Genomic DNA, 7,446 nt, shown 5'->3' with positions numbered 1-7,446 from the left:
GCCGAGTAGTAGTCTGCTGTAGGGAGAGAGCGCCTTGGGCATCCGCTCGGCACCGAGGGACACTGATACAGCTCGCCTCCTTGTCGTGCGTGGCGCTGCTGTGACCATCGGTGGACGAGGTTGCGTTCGAACGCAGTATTTTCGTTTCTCTTGGACGGAGGCCGAGGGCTGGACCCGGTGAGCCACGCGCTAACTCTGTGCGTAACCATTTGAGCGACTCTTTGAGGCGTGGCTACACCGTGGGATGCACCCCCCGCAGCGTGGCGAGGGTCCCGGTCCTGGTCCTCGCCAACGCCCGCCCTTTGGCTTTGCTCCTGCTGCCGTGGGCACATTTCTGTCGGCCACAAGGGGCGAGAAAAGGCCGAGTCTCCGCCCCTGTCCCTACGCTGAGGCCCGAGATCTCCCTGCGACACCCGCTCTGGGGCAACAACTGGGACCTTCCTGTCTCGTCCGTGGTCCTGCTGGGAGCATCCAGTTCCTTGTGGCACCGCGTGCCGCAGGCCTGGCCCCCGATGAGCCTCGGTCCCGTAGGCCACCTGTGCCGGAAGCGCTGTAAGTCATTTCAGGGGAGAGGTGGCCTTAGCAGTGGCGACATGGGGATCTAAATGTCACTCAGTAACTGCAGAAATGGCGGGTCGCTTGGAGCAGAGCCGGAGGGGCCAGGATGAGGGTTACAGGGAGCGACGTACCCTTCTCCTTTCTAGGACCAGAGAAGAAACCCTTGCGTGGCCCCCTCCCCCCGAATCTTGCCCACAGAGCTTGACCTCCGGGCCCCCGAGAGACCCATGCCTGTTAAGGGGTCGTTTTGCTGAAAGGCAAGCTCACGACTCTGCTCTGAATACCGAAGAAGTACGTGCAAAGAGCTCATTCAATGCACGGGTTGGTGAAGACGTCGGTGTGGTGTTACAGCTGGTGCCAGGAGCCGGACGGCCGAAGGCCGGGACCACTGCTGCGAATTCACACTCTCCGCGGGGCGACGGTCAGCCACGTTCCAGGGAACACGGTTCACGTGCCTTCCGTGGACGAGGCCGCGTGCGTTACTGTGCGTTTTCTCCAACTTGCAGAATGGCAAAATTCTCGCGGACATCAAAAAGGGGAAGATAGCCCGGAAGGTGTGCTAGGCATTCTAGGACACCCCTGATCTCGTTTGGCCGTTTCAAATCCCCCAGTGTCCCTGCGGGCCCGTGGGCAGGGGATGGGACCGCTGGCCTTCCTCTGGACCTCCAATTACAGAACCTGTGTGAAGAAATGGGGGGGGGGGGGAGGGCAGGAGGGGGTTACTGGGAGGCGTGTGTGGCCCCCGGGGGAGCGAGAGCCGATGGGGGTGTTGGGCTCAGGGGGACACTCGGGGACAGAGTTGTTCTGGACGGCAAGAGGGTGGTAGGGGCCGGCAGGAGAGGATGGGGTACCAGGACCACCCTTCCACTACTCCCTCGGTTTACCCCTGGTCAGCCATCCTTGTGTCCTAGAAGAGGCCGGTCACAGTGGAGCCCGGGGCCCCTCCTCAGCGCACAGTAGAGCTGCCACAGCACCCGGGCCTCAGCAGCATCCATTCTCGAGGAGCGCTGAGCACCGGGCTTTCCTTTCCTGGGGTCCTAGACACCTGGGCAGGAAGGCTTTGCCGGGGTTTGGGGGGGGTCTCAGGGGGAGGAGGGAGAGTCCCCGGGTCCTCGAGGAGGCTCGACCACCTCCACGATCCTCCAAATGGGCCTGGGGTTTTGCTCAGAGAGCCCGACCAGGGAAGATGCCTCCCCAGGACAGGAGGGCAGCTGGGAGGTCGCCGTCGTCGGAGGGACAAGGGGCGCGGCCTGCAGTTCTGTCGGGGCAGCCTGGGGGGAGTGATGAGCAGCAAAACGTCATCTGATCTCAGAGGCGGGAACAGGCCAGCTGGGCGGGGGCACCACGTCGAGGGGGCGTCCGACCCGACTCCGCGGTGCCACAAACGGAAAATGCTGTTTCCCAGACTTTCCCGACGGGACTTTTCAGATTGCTGTTTTTTGACAAGCTGCTCGGGGTGGGGTGGAGTTGGGGGCCCCAGGGAGCAAGGGTGAGGAGTAGGACATGTGAGGTGAGCTGCCTTCTGTGGGGGACGGTCCAGTCACCTGCTGATAAGAGACAGGCTGCTACCCCCGCCCACCTTCCTGCATATTGTGCAACGCCCCCCCCCCCCTTTGATGTTCAAGAATGTTACCGAATGTCAGATCAAAGGGGCAGTAGTCGGTTAGCTGGTCCATGGGGCCAAATGATAAATTTGCTGGTCGTACCCCAACACTGGTTTTCCAGCATTTGAATGCCTCCAGGGACGGGGAGTTCAGTACTTCACGGTGGCAGCCATTGCCATCTTGAGGCGGCCAGGACTGCTACGATGTTTCCTCGTACACAAGACTGAAAAATCTATTTTCCGGGGCTTGCAGCTTCTCGTCTTAATTTTGCCACTCGGGGCCACACAAGAATGAGTCTATTTTTCTTTCAAAAAAGTTTTTTTTTAATTGTAAAACTCCTTAAAAAGTTTATTTGTTTATTTTTGAGAGAGAGAGAACGTGGAAGGGGCAGAGAGAGAGGGAGAGAGAGGAAATCCCAAGCAGGCTCCGCACCGTCAGAGCGGACCCTGATGTGGGGCTCGAACTCACAAACTGTGAGATCGTGACTCGAGTTGAAGTTGGACGCTTGACCGACTGAGCCCCCCAGGCGCCCCAAGTCTCCTTTCTTTGGAGCAGCACAGTCCTTCAGAATTCTTGCTCAGTGGGTTTTGTGCCTGCGTTTGTCTTCTGCGGTCCTAACCATTTTTCAAGGCGCTTGGATTCAAGATCCCTTCCCTTCCTGGTTAGTTCGCAGAAAACTAGCTTGGTCTCTGCACAGACACCTCCCCCCGACCCAAAACTAAATAAGAGGCCAGGATGTCAGGCCAGTGTGGAGGACAGTGAGTTATAATCACCTCCCTTCTTCAGGGGACAATACCTTTAATAATGGAGTCGGAGACGGTATTATTAGCTTTCTGAGGCGGCCCCATGGCACTGCTGACTGAGAGGGCACTGACCGCTGACCAGTTCCCTTATTTGTGTGGTTTGTGTGAATGGGGGCCGGGGAAAGGGGGGTGCTCTGGCATCGCCTTTCCCCATCGACAGGGCAGTGGGGAATGATGGGCTGTCGGGACACAATGTGGAACTGGGTGTGTGACCCCGGGGCGGATGACCCAGGGGAGCCGGAGCGCGTCGCCGCCACGTCTCGTGGGGTTTTGACCATGGGCTGCCTTCTTGGGAGGAAGGCGCTAGCCCCCCGGCCCTCCTGCTCTGCTGCGCTCACGGCCAAAGGAGAGGTCAGGTGCTGGTGCGGGGAAGCCGGTCGGTGAGGCCACGGTGAAAGGCTGCCGGGACGTGGATGGGCCACCGTGGGCATCTCCGACCCTGTGCCCTTATGTAAAGCCGTGCCAGCCTTTGTCCCTCTTCCCTGGGGTTCTCCGGAGGTGACGGGAGGAGGTGGATTTTCCCCTCGTGCGTGGAGGAACCGTCATTTCCATCGCCGTTGGTCCGGGTGCCTGCCCTACCCCTTCTTCCGACCTCGCGGGGGGCAGCGAGCCGAGCTCACGGACACAGCCCGCCCGGGACAGATGGGCAGAGGGCCCGGCTTCGAGGGCCGGGGCGGGGCCGGGCCCTGGCGGGGGTGCCACGAGCTGGGGTGGGGGGGACGCAGACCTAGTTACCCCAGGATCTTCCGAGGAGGGGCAGGAGAAGGCCCACCCCCGGAGGGCTGCTCCCCACCACCCCCCTTCGCCCAGCATGTGAGTCAGAGGAAACGGAAAGGGAATATACACCACCCACAGCTCAGCGGGGTTTAATGGTGAGCGCAGCGGGGGGCTGGGAGCTGGGATCTGGGGGACGCGTTCTCCAAGGAGAGGGAGTCGGGCGTAGATGGCAGGAAAGAGGGACACACTCCGGGATTGAGGCCTCGGGGCTGGAGAAGCTCACGGATGGGGTTTTCGAAACCGGAACCCCAACCCGCGTGTCCCCGGCGGGCCGCCCCCCGGGGGGGGGGGGGGAGGCTTCCTCAGCCAAAGAGGAGAAAAATCTCCTTGGCCCAGGGTTGGTGGCCGGCCAAGCCAGACCAGAGGGTTTAATGAAGAGAAAACAATTCTCAGGGGGGAAGAAGGCTGTTCCCATTTTAATTTTTTTTCCTTTTGGCAGAAACTAACTTTTCTGTAAAAACAATGCAAAATCAGGGTGGAGTTTTCCGCCCCTGAGCCACTCAGCACCCCAGGGAGGAAAGGTTTGTGGCCAGGGACGGGGACAGAGGGCCTGGCTCCCGCGAGCGGTGCCCCGAGGGCGGGCAGGGGACTGGCCACCGTGGGCACTGGACCCGTCCTTCCGGACACAGGGTCCAGCAGGCCTGAGTCCTCGGCTGACCTGAGCCCTGCTGGCCCTCCAGACGGCCACAGGGTGGCCTACACCACGGTTTGCGTTCCATGAAGTTACTGTTCCTTCCCAGGGACCGGCCGCTGGGAGCAAAGGTCCTGGGGTGACACGGGGAGAGGCAGGCTGGGCCCGTGCTGACAAGGGAGGGACCTTGTCCCAGGGACCGTCCCTCTTTGTGCCGGGAAGGCACGCCCTACCCACTGCTTCTGGCACAGCTAGAACCCTAAATCCGAGGGTAGTCGATGCATCATGTAGAATCCTAGAGCTCGCTGCTCTCTGACCACGTCCCTGGGACCCCGCTTGGAGCTCCCTCGCCCCCAGACCACGGGTTTCTTTCTGAGCTCCCCGGGCTCTTAGCGCAGGCCTTTGCGTTGACCTCTCGACTCCCCTCGGAAAGAACCATTCAAACGTCTGGCCTAAAGGGGCGCCTGGGTGGCTCAGTGGGTTGAGCGTCTGACTTTCGATTTCGGCTCGGGTCGGGATCCCAGGGTCGTGGGATCGAGCCCCGCATCGGGCTCCGTGCTGAGTGTGGAGCCTGCTTGGGATTCTTTCTCTCCCTCTGTCCCTTTCCCCCATGCATTCTCTTTCTCTCTCTCTCTCTCTCTTTCAAAAAAAAAAAAAAAAAAAAGTCTGGCCTGGGAAGTCCTGGGCGGTGGGACCACTTTGCTGCCTGGAACCACCGGACGGGCCTGAATGAACCCCCTCCTTGTGCACCTCCAGTCCTGTGTTTGCCAGGGAAGGCGGCCTGAGCGGGCCAGGTAGCAGTAGGGAAAGCTCAGCGTAAAATCCGTCCAATGAAAGATGCTTCCAAGAATCAGGGGCCCACGAGTAGCTTGGGGTTGGGGGCAGAAAGAAACCCAGAGGTTGGGGCCCCGAGAGAAGGGGGTTTAGCAACATGGAGACTGTGGTTGGGAACGTAAGACGCGAAAATTGCCAAGTCAGAATTAAGTGGCCAAAAGGTATCCAGAGCCTCCCGCAGAGGGGACTCACCAGGGGACAGGCTCGTGCCCAAGCGAGAGGGGCGGGGCAGAGTCTGAGGACCCAGAACTCGCGGCCGCACAGGTCCGGGTGGGCTTTGTCGTCCCCTAGCCTTTGCCTGGCCGCCCCTCTGTCCCTCAAGTCCTGATGTTAAGAACCCAGAGGGCGGGACCTGCCAGTATTCTCCTGTGTGTGTGTGCCATGCTTGGCGGAAGCTTCTGGAAAGTGGCTTGTGGAGGGTGGGGACACGGGACCTGCTCCCCCTTGTGACACATTGAGTGCACGTCACAACCCTGATGGAGTCCCCGAGGACCCGGCAGGACATCCATTGCCTGACTGAGCTGAGGCCTTGAGAGACCCTGGCATTTTACAGGTGAGGAAACTGAGGCACATGGAGGGCAAGGTGCCCGAGGTCCCTCCCCTGGTTAACTGTAGAGTCAGACTAAACATCCAGAGCTCCTGGCTCACGGATCACTTCTCTCCTGTGCACCACCCCATCCTTCTGGATCCGGGCAATAAGGGAACGGAGACAAATAGACACGCACACACACGCGTGCCCAAACCCCCCCCCCCCCCCGCCTGCACCTGCTGTCACACGGAGGGCAGAAGCCACCGGAGACGGAGGGCCCCGGGGGCCTGGGCGCTGAGGCAGGAAACGGGGCACCGCTGCACCCGTGGCCTCCCCAGAAGCCGATTCTCCCACATACAGTGTTCTTTGTTTTCATTAGGGAGAACCTCACTTAAAATAATTACAGCTACAACAACAACAAAAAAATCACAGAAGAGAGAAAAAAAAGGAGCTCAGTTAAATGCAGATTTATTCAGGGTGATGTTATGAACTCTGCTCAACGCCTCTAAAATTACCCATTAATGACTACACACTAATTCCCCACCTTTGTATTGTTCTAGAAAGGAAGAGATTCATTCTCCCCGGAGCGGAATAGGTATTCGGTGAGAGGATGCCCCGCGCGTGCTTTAGGGCGGACCAAAACAGCCCTCCTTTTTGGTAAAATCGTGAGGAGGCCGGGACGGCTCCACAGAGCTTTGCCCTAAAACACCACCTCGAAAATGAGCCCTGTGTTCCCTTCTGGAGGTTTTCTTGCCTTCATCAGAACACGGTAGTTTGTAGCCGAAGCCTGGCACCTGCGGGCTGCTCGGGTCTGGCGAGGGTCTCATGCCCGTGGTGTTTGCGTCGTTTTGCTCCTGGGGGCGGGAGGGGACGCTTATTCCCTCCGAGGGCCGCTGTTGGCACCGGCTCCGTGCTGAGCCACCGATGTTCAGGCCACAGCTGTTCCCCGTGTCAAGGACAGGGCAAGGTCGTGGCCAAGGCAACAGGTGAAGCAGGAGGGTGTGTCCCTGGGGTCGGGCGCGGTCTGTCCATGTGTCTGTCCCAGGGCGGGGGAGTGAATCAGTCCAGGTCCCCACTGCGGTCCGGCTCCCAACGTCTGCCCTGCCTGCAGAATTTCAATTTCCTACATCTTGATGTTCAAGCCTAAGGCTTCCAGACTTGCTGGTCTATCTATGCCACGGCACGGAAGGCCCTTGTCAAAGCACACGTTCCAGTGTTTGGTTCACGGGTGTGCTCGACGGACCCTCGGAGCAAGGTGGGGTGGGGGGACGGGAGGGTGGGGGGCTCTGGGTCAGGGCTCCCTGTGCGCCATCTCTCGGGGCCCCTTCCCTGCAGCCCCGGGGGAGGGGGCGGCGAGGTCGCATTGTCTCCACAGAATAGACAGGAAATCTCTGTCCCGGGAGGTAGACGTGTCCAACGTCACTTAGGCGCAAGCTCTGGTTTTCAAATACGGGTCTGGAAAGCCCCAGCGTTCAAGATTTCCGTCCCTGCCAGGAATGAAGAAGACCATCGCATGGCCCGGGAAATGGGGGTCGGGTGTTCGAGGAGCATCTGAGTCCCTGGAAGACCGGGGGGGTCGTCCCCAGCAGGTGCCAAGGACTGAAGGCCCCAAGGAGTCAGCAGTGAGGTCCTTGTCCTGGGAGGAGGGAGGTACAGAGAGAAAGGATCCCAGCTGGTCTAGGAGTTGCGAATTCCCTGGGGGCGGGGGGG

The 7,446-nt window shown here is 60.1% G+C and overlaps 1 long non-coding RNA gene across 1 annotated transcript; it reads left to right on the top strand.

Moving 5' to 3' along the window:
* Positions 1 to 3,693: 3,693 nt before the first annotated feature.
* Positions 3,694 to 6,476, top strand: LOC121017978 (uncharacterized). The gene is made up of 2 exons (XR_005784977.1): positions 3,694 to 3,837; positions 6,297 to 6,476. It is a non-coding gene; the product is annotated as an uncharacterized LOC121017978 (long non-coding RNA).
* The last annotated feature ends 970 nt before the right edge of the window (positions 6,477 to 7,446 follow it).

Source organism: Herpailurus yagouaroundi, unplaced genomic scaffold (genome assembly GCF_014898765.1).
Source record: "Herpailurus yagouaroundi ecotype Mexico unplaced genomic scaffold, PumYag 217, whole genome shotgun sequence".
Lineage (NCBI taxonomy): Eukaryota > Metazoa > Chordata > Mammalia > Carnivora > Felidae > Herpailurus > Herpailurus yagouaroundi.
Note: the sequence above shows the minus strand (reverse complement) of the source record. Positions and strands in the feature narration are given on the sequence as shown.